General features: G+C 47.5%; 1 protein-coding gene and 1 long non-coding RNA gene across 4 annotated transcripts in view; one reads left to right on the top strand and one right to left on the bottom strand.

Moving 5' to 3' along the window:
- Window positions 1-12358, bottom strand: part of LOC306805146 — a 408612-nt gene that overhangs the window by 87989 nt on the left and 308265 nt on the right. The window lies entirely within an intron of this gene.
- Window positions 1-12358, top strand: part of SGMS1 (sphingomyelin synthase 1) — an 80035-nt gene that overhangs the window by 47075 nt on the left and 20602 nt on the right. The window contains exon 1 of one of the 3 annotated variants that reach the window (XM_079312533.1): window positions 668-958. The exons of the other annotated variants lie outside the window; for them this stretch is intronic. The gene's annotated coding sequence lies outside the window, so the exon portion shown is untranslated. Of the gene's footprint in view, window positions 1-667; window positions 959-12358 lie in introns of those variants that run through there. 3 annotated transcript variants of the gene reach the window in all.

The following is a 12358-nucleotide window of genomic DNA, read 5'->3' as shown; positions in this document are numbered from 1 at the left end:
CGCTGGAAAACACCGCCAGCGCTGCTCATCCCATCAGTCTTCCCAACGTGACTCAGCCTGCTTTGTGTTGTGGTTTTGTCCTGAATTACAACAGCTCCCCGCTGTCCCCAGGCAGCGGCCAGCAGCCATCCTCTGCTCTCTCTCACCTGGGATGCTTTCACCAGCCTTTCCCGCTGGATCCAAGCTGTCTGCTTCCAGTCCTTGCTGTGTCCTTTGGGATAGAGGCTGGATGCCAGCCCAGCCCGGTGATGCTGCCCAGCCAGGGACTCTGCTGCTGGTGGCAGCAGTGGGACGGAGCCAAAAATTCATGGAAAGCTTGGGGAGTTGGTTGTTTTGCTTCGTGTTAGTTTGGTGAAACACGACTTTTGTTTCTGGTGGAGGGTTTTGGTTTTTTTTTTTCCTTTGTAGGGTAGGACTTAACATCTGGTACTCATATATATTGGAGAAAGGAATCCTTCCTCCCTGCAGTGACTCAGAAGAGACACTTAATGAAAGCGTACAGTGGCAGTCACCAGACCGAACTTAGGTGCTAAACGCGTTTCTCCGTGTTTTGGGCGCTGTTGGCCGGTCGAGCAGCGCTGCCGGGAGCTGTTGCACCACCCGCGCGGGCTGGCACTCCCGGCTTCCTCCTCCTCCTCCTCTCCTCCTCCTCCCCCCGCCGCTCTCCCGTCGCGGGCGCTCCGTCCCCTCCTCTCCGGTGCTGACGCACTGGCGCGCCGGGGAAGGAGCAGCCAGACCCCTCTGCATCTCCGCTCACCTCTCCTCCCCGCTTCCCTCCGCAGCTGCGAGGGGAGCCCCGCCGCAGCCCGGCCCGGGGAAGTTGAAAGGCAACTTTGAAGGCGGAGGAAGTTCGGGGTGGCGGAGGAGCTGCGGGAGTAGCCGCGTTGTCCCCTGCTGCCGGCAGCTGCCAGAGGAGAAGCCGCGTTATCTGCTGCTATCTGCCGCCTCATCTCCAGCGGTGAGTAGCTCTGCTCTCCGCCTGGCTGTGCAGGCGTGTTTGGGGAGCTCGGATACAGGCAGATCTACGGCGCAGCTCTGGGGGAGTCGGATGTCTTTTGGGTGACTTTTTTAAAAGTGGCACTTAAGCTCGTGGTTGCTTTGCTGTTTGCCGCTTGGTTTTAATCTCCGTTTTTAGTTTAGCTTGGGGTCTTTTTTAGAAACCAGCCAGGCTGCCGGCTCAGTCTCTGTCCCCCAGATTGCATCAGGGGCACGGAATCTCCCTGTGCTTTTCTGCCTTTGGAGGTTTGTTTGCAGCACACCTGTGGGAGATAACCAGAGTTTACACAGCGCGACAACGGCACAAAGGAAGAGCCAGGGACAATCTGCTGTCCCCTTTGGCACCTTGGGCAGCTGTCCCCACGCTGAGCTCCCCCGTGAGCGCTGCAATACCCCCGGTTGTTGGCAGTGTTTGGTGAAAGAGCAGCAGCAGGAGGGCGTGTTGGGCTTCCTGGGAGGGCGCAGGCGGCTGTGCCTGGGCAGTGCCCGTGCTGTCCCGGTGTCACCGCTGCCCGCCGGTCAGCGCTGCGGCTGTACACCCCTCTGGGTGTGGGGAGCAGCCCGTGAGTCACAGGCCATCCTCAGCGATCCTCTCGGAGGGCAGCAGGACTTTATCCGTGAGCTGCGTGCTCCCCGGATCCCTGCCGAGTCTTCCTGTTTGTGCGTTTTGGGCACAGCCGCCTTTTCGTCTCATCCTAAACCTCTTTGGAACTCAATGCTTTAAGCTGGGAGCTTTCTAATAGATTTAGAGTGATGAGTCAAGGTTTTTTTCTTTTTTTACTTGGCTTCTGGGGAAGAAACTAAATCAAACTGCCTGCAGTAGCTCATCTGTGTGTATTTTTTTATACATATGTTTGTGTATATGCACACACAAGTGTATACACACAGGGAAGAGCTACTCCAGGCGTTGGTTTTTAGGCTGTGTGTGTATAGATGGGCACGTGTGTCTGTATAAAAAATATGTTTTTATAGCAGGATGGTGTGAGCAAGCTGAGAGGAGCATGAATTTCTTCCTGCTCTGTCAAGTAACACCCTGCCGACTTCATTTGCCAGTTGATTTGGTTATGCAGACAAAGGCAGGAAAACAGACCATAACAAAACCACTCTTATCTAATCTGCTAAACAGCACTGTCAGGTAAATCATTAACCCAGTGCCCGTAAAAGCTGCTAAAGAGGTTTTCTGCCCCTGAAACTCCCATTTTCCAGAAGGTAAGACATGAAATTACTTGCAGATCTTGGTTTCACACGTGGGTGTTTGCTGCTGCCGTGGTTTCTGTGCCTGTTAACAAAGTGCTGTAGTCCAGTGGATTAATGATGGGAGAGGACCTGCTCTCCCTCTGGTGTTTTTCCTAAGGGAGCAGCTCCAGCTAAGACAGAGGGGAAACACAGCATTTACTTACTTGTTAACACTGTCATTCATTAATGAAATGAAATTTCACATGGGTTTATGGCTGATGGAGTGTTTTGCACAGCAGCTTAGTTTCCTGGCATCCTGTGATTCAAATCCATTTGAGCTGGGAAGATTTGCTGTGGGTCTTGCTGTGCTTAATTCCACACTAGACTTCTGTTTTGGTTGACTTTTGTTTCTTTAGACATGTAGGAGATGGGTTTCTCTGAAGCATTTAATACTTAGAGTCTGCACAGTCCTGCCTGCATTTGCTTTACGTTTTGATCGATCGTGTTGGCAGCGAGTCTGTTTTTTATAACTTCAAGCATGGAAAATCTGTAGCACATGGACAACAGCAGAAGTAGTTTCATTTGTGATGTTTGCAGCCATTGCCTGAACAAAAGAAAAAGGGCCCAAGAAGGGCTTAAGCTGTTTTAGTTGCCCGTGTCCAAGAGCATGACTCAAAACTTCCAGCTAAACTCCTCTAAGCTCCCTGAGTCGGTGTTGGAGTTGTGCCTTTCACCCCTAAGCTGAGTCTGTTTTAAGTGCCAAACTCAGCCTGGCTGTCTTCTACAAAGGTCTGCCTGGTCCTATCAGGGGATTTTCAGACATCTCCAGGGCGAAAATGGGTCCAGACAAGGACTTGGAGGGCACAGCTGAGTAGCCTGGAGCTCACTTTGAGTGGAGCCCGTGCTCCAGGAGCTGTGTGCCGCTCCGTCCGGCTCAGCGCCCTGCACAGCCTGTGCTCTGTGTGCCCGGCTTTCCAGCTGCCTGGGAAAGCTCCAGACTGCTCCTGCTGCTTGGGAAAGTGCCCTTTTTGCTTGGTTAACTTTACAGCCTGGCTGCACATTAGCTTTTTAAAGTTGAGCTTTTTAAAGCTGCTCTCCCATGTGAGGAGAGAATTCGAGGGTTGCTGTGTCTGAGTTACACCTGACACCAAGTGCCTGAGGGAGGAGATACCCAGACCTGGAGGACAAGGTGACTCCAGACCTTTCTCCAGGAGGTGTGAGCTTGTGGAAGGAGGTCTCTGTGCTGGGGACACCCCAGCACTCCCAGGTGCTGTGTCAGTGATCTGCCTTGCAGAGGGCAGGGTGGTCCCTCATCCCCATCCTAGGAGAGCCTGGTACAGCAGCAGATCCATTCTCTGGATCCTTGCTTGAGCTTCTCTCCTTTGAGTTTTTAGGGATAGAAGGTACTGATTAGGATCTCAGCCAGTTCAGGTGAGCCATGGTGCTTTGGGTAACCAGGTTGCCACACTCTGTGAGTGGCCACAAGGGACAAGGAGAAGGAACACGTGCTGGGAGTGTTTCTGCTGCTCCTTGTGCACTTACCTCTGGCCTGAGTATGTTTTTTTTTGCCAGCAAAATTGCCCTGATGGAGCATTCTGCTTTCTCCAGCTGCTTTTTGCAGCTGTCTGCATGGCAAAGGAGGTGGGGGAAGTGACTCTGGTTAAAAATAGAAAGGCAGATTAGGAAATGTGAGGTATGGTTTCAGCACCCAGCCCGGCTGCTCTCACAACTCGCTGCTGCCACCGAAAGGGGAAGGACTTGCTGGTGCTCCGTGCCTGCAGAAAAGCAGGAAAAGAGCAGGTTTTCCACTGTGGGATCACCCAGGTACAGGACAGGAGGAGGGGATGCTTCTGAGAAAAGCTTGGCACAGCGTGACACGAGTCCACTTGTGCAGGGACTGGAATGCAGGTGAAGGCTCCCATTGGAAAGGTTGGATTTAAGTTTCCAGCCACAGCTGAGCACATCTGGGTTAGTCTGCCCAAGTTAAGGACAGAGATTTAAGATCTGCTCTGCTCTTTGAGTTGTTCTTATTCTACTGTTTTATGAGGAGAGTTCTACTTGGGAAACAAAAAAAAAAGCAAAACCAAAAAGTGCTGGAGGTGTGATTTCACTGAGTGTGAATGTGTAATATGACACTCTCAGAAGAGACTTTATTTTGCAATAAGTGTGTGAAGTGTCAGGAGAAAGAGTCAACAGACAAGCCAAGGATAAAGAACTTTTGCTTTGGAAATCATGGACTTTTTAAATCTTGCTTTTAGGAAGTGGTCACTGTACAGTGTTTTGTCACCAACCTTCAGTGTTTATCACTGTTCCTTGTGGTTGTCACTGCTCCTTTTGATATATTTTCTGTTGTCTTTCCTAAAACAACCGAATTCCTAAAATCCAGTCAGGAAAACCATTATTTTCTTTACTGAAAGGTTTGTTTCCAGCTGGGTTTTTTTTTTTTGTCTTTGGTTTTGAGGGCTTGAGCTTATTTTTATTTGCTTTCTTTCTTTTTTTTTTAACTCCTTATTAGCCTTTAGAACAGGTTGAGCTCTCCTGCTGGTCCTTGGTTCATCTCCCCTTGTTGTAGCAGTCCCAGCCACACACACACTGATAAGCAGTGACCCATCCTGTACAATGCTAATAAAAAAATATCCAGGGGCATTTCAGATATCCTAAATATCCATCCTATATAGATCCTAAAACCCAGGATGTGTCCTGTACCAAGCATTCCCTGCAAAGGATGCAGTGAAGGGACTACAGCAGTTATTGATCATAGCTAAAGAGTGTTTATCTAATACTTAGTTCAGAAAACCTGTCAGGTTTCCTGGGCAAATACTTTGAAGACAAAAAGGGTGTATTATTTTTGAGAAGCTGTGAATACAAAGTGGAATTCAGTGTCAAGTCAGAGTTTACCTTTACCTGGAATTGTTCTACCTTTTAAAAGTGAATTTAAGAATTGAAGTTGTGCTTCAACCTCTGAAAAAGAATCCTGAAAACAAGCAGGTATTTTTACTCAGTTAAGTTTCATAATACTTCAGCATAATTTCTCACAAATTACAGGGCTGCTTTTCATAACCAGGAATAAAAATTCATTGGTCATATATATAACACTATTTTTTTGGTTTGGTTTTTTTGGTTGTTTTTTGGTTTTTGTTTTTTTTTGGGTTTTTTTTTTTTGGGTTTTTTTTTTTTTTGTTGTTGTTGTTGTTTTTTGGTGGTTTTTTTGGTGGTTTTTTTGGCAAATTTAAAAGCTCACTTCAGCAATCAAGCAGGTTTTTTACCACTAAGAATATAGATGCTGTAATACTTGGGGATTTTTTGAAACAATGAGTCTGAACACATTTGACTCCAATTTATTTGTATTGGAGAAGCTGATGCTTTGGGATTGTTGGGTATTAAGCATCAAGGATGAGAAGGATTTAGTTGGAGGACCAGCAAGTGAGTTTTGGTGTAACTTTGATTTCAGTTTATCTTCCCAGCTTTCTGGGTTTATTTTTCTGCATTATTTCTAACTTCTTTGGTGTTTTGAAATTTTCTCTTTTAATCTCAGTCACCTGCTTCACTCTGGGGACATTGGTTTGTCTGTTCTAAACCAGTCACACCCCACCTAAATCCTGGCATTGTTCAGCTCTCTCAGTGTGTTTGGATGTTGGACTGAGGTTAAAGCAACAAAGAACAACCCCATCAATAACACAAACTGGGGGGACCTGCTGGAGCAGCTTTGCAGGGAAGGACCTGGGGGACACGGAGCTGTCCCTGAGCCAGCAGAGTGTCCTGGGGATCCTGGGGACACTGAGCTGTCCCTGAGCCAGCAGAGTGTCCTGGGGATGCTGGGGACAGTGGGCAGTGCCAGCCCTGAGCAGATTGCCCCCAGAGCCTCTGGGCTCTCCTCCCTGGGGCTGTTCAGAGCTGTGTGCACACAGGGCTGTGCCCTGGGCTCTGGGATGGCCCTGCTGGAGCCCCACTGAGCTCCTTTCCAAGCTCCTTTTCCATCCCAGGATTCTGTGATCTTACCTGGGCAAACCTTGAGAAACTTTAGTTTGTGTTAATACAGTTGCAGAGAGAGAGAGTGGACAGATGTTTCAGGTGGTGAGGGGATCTCTGGTTCTGGTGAAGTTATGAAAAGTGATATTGCAAAAGCCAAATCAGAAATGAAAGCAACTTTCTGCTGTGTTTGCCTTCACAGATTTTCTTGCAGCTTCCAGGAACAGAAGTGGTGCAACTGTTCACTGGGAACAGGGTTTTAGAGGAGGGAAGAAGTCATAGCCCAGAACAGTTTGCCCCTGGTTTAGTTCCTGAGCTACTAAATTTACATCAGCACCTCTTTCCCAAACCATGTGTATTTTAAATGATAGCAATGTAACTGTTTGGCAGAGGGACTATTTGCAAACATTTTTCCCTCTTTGTGGTGGCCTGGCTTTTATCAGATGTGAAGAAAAAGGTGAGAAAAGAATTGATCTGGTAGTTCTGGGTTACTTAAGCTCAGAGCACTGGGTTACTGATTTGGATTTATCTGGGAGAAAAGTGACCCAGGCTCAGACTTTTGTTAATGTTTAATGTTGTGTAACGTTCTGCCCAGGCATAATTGAGCCATCAGTGCAGGAGTGATCCTGTTGGAGGGGTTTATTGTGAGTGATTACAGAGCCTGCTGTGGCTTTCATTTCATTGCAGCCTGAGCTCATTGATGAACAGTCATCATTTATTTACAGTTCTTGGGATCCTTTCACACTGATTCTCCTTTTGGCCAGGGAGGAGGATGAGGAGACACCACAAAGTTATCTACAATACTGTGCCCTCTCTTTTTGGTGGGGTTTGGGATTTCCCTGGTTTTAGCAGACTTTTCACTTTCTCCTTATCCTGGTGATTTTTCATGTGGATTGGGAAGGGAAGGGTCTGACACCTAGGTCTGGGAGGAGCCTCAAAGGATGGAGGAGAGGAGAGAAGGAAGAACAGACTCTACCAAGATGGAAAGGAAAATAAGGAAGAAAAAAGACAAGGAGCACAAACACTCCTGCTGGTTCTTGTCTAGATCTCAGTTTGAGATGAATTCTCATGACTTTCCTTTGTGATCTCCCTGATTTTGTGAGATTCCCACATAAAATAATTTGCCTCCATGCTCTGCCATGCAAAGCTTTGCAGCAAGGAAGGAATCCTGTTTAAAAAGTGCCTTTGAAAACAAGTGGTGAGCAGAAGCTGCAAAGAGAAGCCAGACTGCCCCTGGATCCTTGGAAGTGTCCCAGGCCAGGCTGGAGCAGCCTGGGATAGTGGGAGGTGTCTGTGCCCATGGCAGGGCTGGAACTGCATGGGCTTTAAGGTCCCTCCCAACCCAAACTCTTCTGGGATTCTGTGAAGTGATTTTATACTCAGAAATAACTTCAGCCATGAGGGTGACTTTCAGTTCTGTTGAACCTCTGAATAATCAGAGTAGGAGCTGAGTGTTAGGGCAGATTTGACAATTTCTGGATCTTCAGTGGGGACCTGTTGAGCTTTGTAGTTCTGCAGGGTAGGAAAGAGAATATGAATCCCCATGAAGACCTGAGCACCACTGGAGCTTTGGATGTCCTGTGCTAGAGAATTCACTGACACAGCTGGGCACAGTCTTTATCCTGAGCTCATCTAGCTGCATGGTCACCTCAAGTCCACTTTGTAAATACAGAGTAGTAAAAAGGTAGTCCAGAAATACTTCAGGTCACATTTTCAAGGTGGGATGTGGTTTTCAGCTACCTGCAGAGATGTCATGACTGAACTTGGAGGTTGTTGTCTGCCACCAGCTGTCTGAAAGCTGCTGTGCCTTTTAAATCAAATTGTGCAAACACAAAAAAGGCAAGATGTTGTGCATTGTAAACAGCAGTGTTATTTGTCAGTCAACTGCCTAAAATAAAAAATCTCAAGAAAAAGGAGATGGCAGTGATTGGGGGCAAGGTTTCCATAAGTAGCTATTACTCTTCCCTAGAGAAATTTGCCAAAGCAACACTTGTAACTGCTAACACTTGAAGTTGTAAAGAGGTTGTGTTAATGTGACAAAGCTCTGGAAAACAGATACAGCAGTGAGTTTCAACAGTGCAGTTCATAAATTCTGTTATGGCCCCAGGCAGGGAAATCAGACAGAAAGGATCATTTTGGTCATTCTGGCTGAATTCCCAGTGAGAGTCCCTGTGGGTGGGGAGGGACTGGCCCAGAGAAGCTGTGTCTGCTCCATCCCTGGAAGTATCCGAGACCAGATTGGATGGGGCTTGGAGCACTCTGGGATGGTGGAAGTTGTTCCTGCCCATGGCAGGATGAGTTTTGTCAGCTCCAGACCATTCTGGGATTCTGTGCTTTGGCATCCCATTCCAAGTGCTGTATTTGGTGGAGGTCCACACCAAAATCATCTGATGTTTGTCTTGAGGCTTGATTCTGCCTTTCACCCATCTGGCCTGACTAAATAATACATGAAGTGAAGTGGTTTCTGCTATTTTTAGGCAGTGCAAATCACAAAGGCGAATATAGATGCAGCATTTTTTAATATCAAACTCCCTTGCCTGCTGACTGACCCCAAATTCTGCTCCCTCTGTTAGGGGACACAAGTCCCCTTGTCCTCAATGATTTATGCAGCATCTACAATAACAGGGCCTGTTGCTTTTGGATGTGGGTGCATTCATATTTTATGTCTCTGCCTGCCCTTCATGTTTTATTTAATGGAGAGTGTAAGGAAATTGGTTACTTGGCAAAAAGTGGCTTTTAGGGGCTAAGGAGCTCCAGGTTTCCTGAGTTTTGGGCTGGCACTGTGTCTGCTCTGCTCCCCAGGGGCTGTTCCACTGCTTCTCCAGAGCTTTCTGAATATTGATCCTTCCTCCTTGCTCCTCCAGAAAGGAGGATGTTTCCTCCTTGCTGCTGGCAGCCTGTCTCCTGCAGATTGTGTTTGGGGAGGGCAAGAAATCCCCAAACCAGGCAGGAAAGCTGCTGGCTTTTCTGGGCTGAGCTCAGCTGTGTCCCCATTAAATCTGAATTTACATGGTGCCATGTGTGGCATGTCTTACATTTCAGACTGATCCAAACCAGCACAAGTTTGTCTCAGGATCAGATAAATTCCAGTCTCCACATTGTTTCACTGCTGATGTGAAATGAAACCTAGAATTAGACTCTCATTGTCAGTGCTGTAGTGGTGCCACACAGGGTGAGCTGCACATTTTGTCAGGATCTCTGCCAGAGTACTTTTATCCCCTCACCCACGTGAAAATATTTGTGAATTTAGGTTATTTTCAGACCCAGTGAAAAGCTTTTGCAATGCCTGCAGACACATAATAATATATTTACTTTTAATGAAAATCTCACATTTATATCTTATTTATATCTTGTGCTATATCTAGTAGCCCTACCTTCACCTCTAAAAATGACACAAACAAAACAAAAAGGCCTGAACACCCCTCAAACTTTTCTGTGACTGTTTAATATCTTTTGGTACTCATAGTAATTGATCTTGTTTCCAGAGTACTACTTGTATTTTTCCCACCAAGAGTCATTTCAACAGCTCTTGTGTTGCTTGCAGGAGGAGCTCTGGCATTGCTGGAGGACTCACAATGAATTTTTATTACTTTCTACATGGAAGATTTTTTTTTTTTTCAATAACCTCTTATTAAAATGTCATATTTTATCAGGTTTAGGAGGTCTTATCTAAAAGTTGCATGTCAGAGCACAGCTCGAGGACAATCCTGTAGAGCAAGTCTGACTGTGGGGTGGGTGGGTAAAGCAGCACCTGTGGCAAGTTGGCCCTTATTTGTTTTGTACTCCTAAGATATTCTGGTTGCTGATGTGTTCAGGAGGCCCCTGTGCACTTCCCAGGCCTGGAGGGAATGCTGGGGAATCAGAGCCCGTCACGAGGTGCCTGCATGGGCTTTTCTCAGTGTCCTGCTCTCAAGGGCTCCTTGTCAGAGCACGCAATCCCAGCATTGGTTGGAAGGGATCTTAAAGATCCTCTCATCCCAAGCCCTGCCATGGGCAGGGACACCTTTCACTGTCCCACCTTGCTGCACCCAATCTCACAGGGAACAATCTCTTCCCAGTATCAGTCTAAACCCCCAGATGGATTTCTGCAGTACCAGAACATCTCACCTCACCCCTCCTGCTCGGAGGAGCCCCTGCACATCAGAAACAGCAGCAGAATTGTCATTCCCCTTTTTTGTTCCCTTACATGCAGAAGGCTTATTGGATCCTGCTGGACATCCCTAGGGAATGTGTCTCCTGAGTATTTACCTGTGGGAAGAGCTTGTTCCCATCAAGCTCTTGTGTGGCTGTGAGATGGATGGAAAGGAGCATCACACTCTCCTGCATAGCTGCTGCTTCACTATTTGCTTGGCCATTCTTTTATCTTCAGCAGCTTTTTCCAATACTTTTGCAATCTCCCATCCTTCCCCAGCACTCACAGAGCTTTGGCTCTGTGGCCATGGATCTCCTGATCCATCTGGGAGAGGAGATAGGTCAGAGTGAGGCTATTTTCAGGCAGCACCTCATTGACATCCCTGCCTTGCTCTCCTTAATACTGTGCTAATCTGAGCTTCACCCACCTGCTTGCAGAGAGCTACAGTGTGCACGTGACTGCAGATTGAAATCTTTCCTCCTCTCCCTCCTTCTCATCTGTTCACACTTAACAACAACAAATAATTAAAGATCCTCAAGCCAGATTCCTCTGGAGCTGGTCAGTCATGCAGTGCTTTGCACAGAAGGGATGGAAGTTGATTTGTTTGGGTTCCTCTTTCTGGAAGGAGAGCACAGCCACTGGGTTCCTGCAGTTCTGGCTGCTGTAAGAGGCAGGGCTGGTCCTTGTTGCATGTTAACTGTTTGAGTAACAGCAGCTGGGAAATCCAGGCTTGGCTTGCAGTGATCCTTCCAAAGCAACAGATGTCCCCTCACTGATTAAGTAGTTAATTTCTGTGTCCTCTTCCCAGTATGGAATGCTGACTTTTATTAATTGTTTTTCCTAGAGTGGACATAGCTTTTGAGTGCCTAAACCAACTGAAATTGCCTAAGCAATGGGCTGTGTTTGCTGGGAGCAGCATGTGGTGGGTGCCCTGCAGGGAGCTGCACTGTGATGTGCTCAATAAAGCTAAAGCAGGCAATGGCTCAGGGGTGGATCAAGGGAATGAGAGCAGCCCTTAACCCCTCCTGCCTAATGCACAGCCCCCTGAGAGGAAACACATCTGCAAGAGGGATCTTCCAGTCTGTAGCGTAAGTTTTGGGTTGCCTTCTTTTGGTTAAAGGAAAACGTTGAGCCTGGTAAGGAAAGTTTGCTCCAGACTGTGCCTCGTGCTGGCAGCTGGACACCCCTCCATCCCTTCTGTGGCAGGAGGAGAGGGATCACATGCCCACCCATTCAGAAGGCATCTGATTGAAGTGCTTTTGGTTATTTCTGGCTGTGAAGGGTGGACAAAGCTGGCTGAGCTTTGCACTCTGTTTTGGGTTGCTTTGCAATGGTTTTGAGGGCAGTGGATGAGTGGTGGATGACAGTGTTCCCCAGGTGGGGGAGTTTGGAATATTGTTCTAATTTCAAACTGACAAAGAGTAGGGTTAAATTGGATATCAGGAAACAAATTTTTCATTGTGAGGGTGGGCAGGCCCTGGCACAGGGTGCCCAGAGCAGCTGTGGCTGCCCCATAGCTGGCAGTGTCCAAGGCCAGGCTGGATGGGGCTTGGAGCCACCTGGGATAGTGGAAGGTGTCCCTGCACATAGCAGGGGGTGGCACTGGATGAGCTTTGAGGTCCTTTGCAACCCAGACCATTCTGGGATTCTGTTTTTAAACACAGCTTGATTTCCCTGTCAGGAACACAAGCTGGTCACACTTACCTGGTACCTCCAGCAGAGATTCCCTTGTTTGGCTGGAATTGCAGGTTCCTTTTGGAGCTGATTTAATTGTGTGTTCAAATCCTACCAGTTCAGCCTGTGGATCTGTTACCCAGCCCTCCAGACTTTCCTGTTCAGTGTGCCAGATAATGGAGTGACTGCCTGAGAAGAAAGGATGGCTGAGTGCCACTGTTCCACAGATATTCCCTAGGATTGTCCCTAACCTGGAGGCTGATGGACATCTCCATAAAGTTGTTAGGACAACATGACACAGGCATGTCCCTGTATCTCAAGTGCCACTAGAAAAGGAATTTAGAGGCAATTGTATGTGTCTGCAGGAGGAACTTACTTCTGAGGCTTTCAGGTGGTTGTTGAAATATTCAT

The sequence above is a fragment of the Erithacus rubecula genome (genome assembly GCF_903797595.1).
Source record: "Erithacus rubecula genome assembly, chromosome: 9".
Taxonomy (NCBI): domain Eukaryota; kingdom Metazoa; phylum Chordata; class Aves; order Passeriformes; family Muscicapidae; genus Erithacus; species Erithacus rubecula.
The sequence above is the reverse complement of the archived record's forward strand: the minus strand, read 5'-3'. Positions and strand labels throughout refer to the sequence as shown.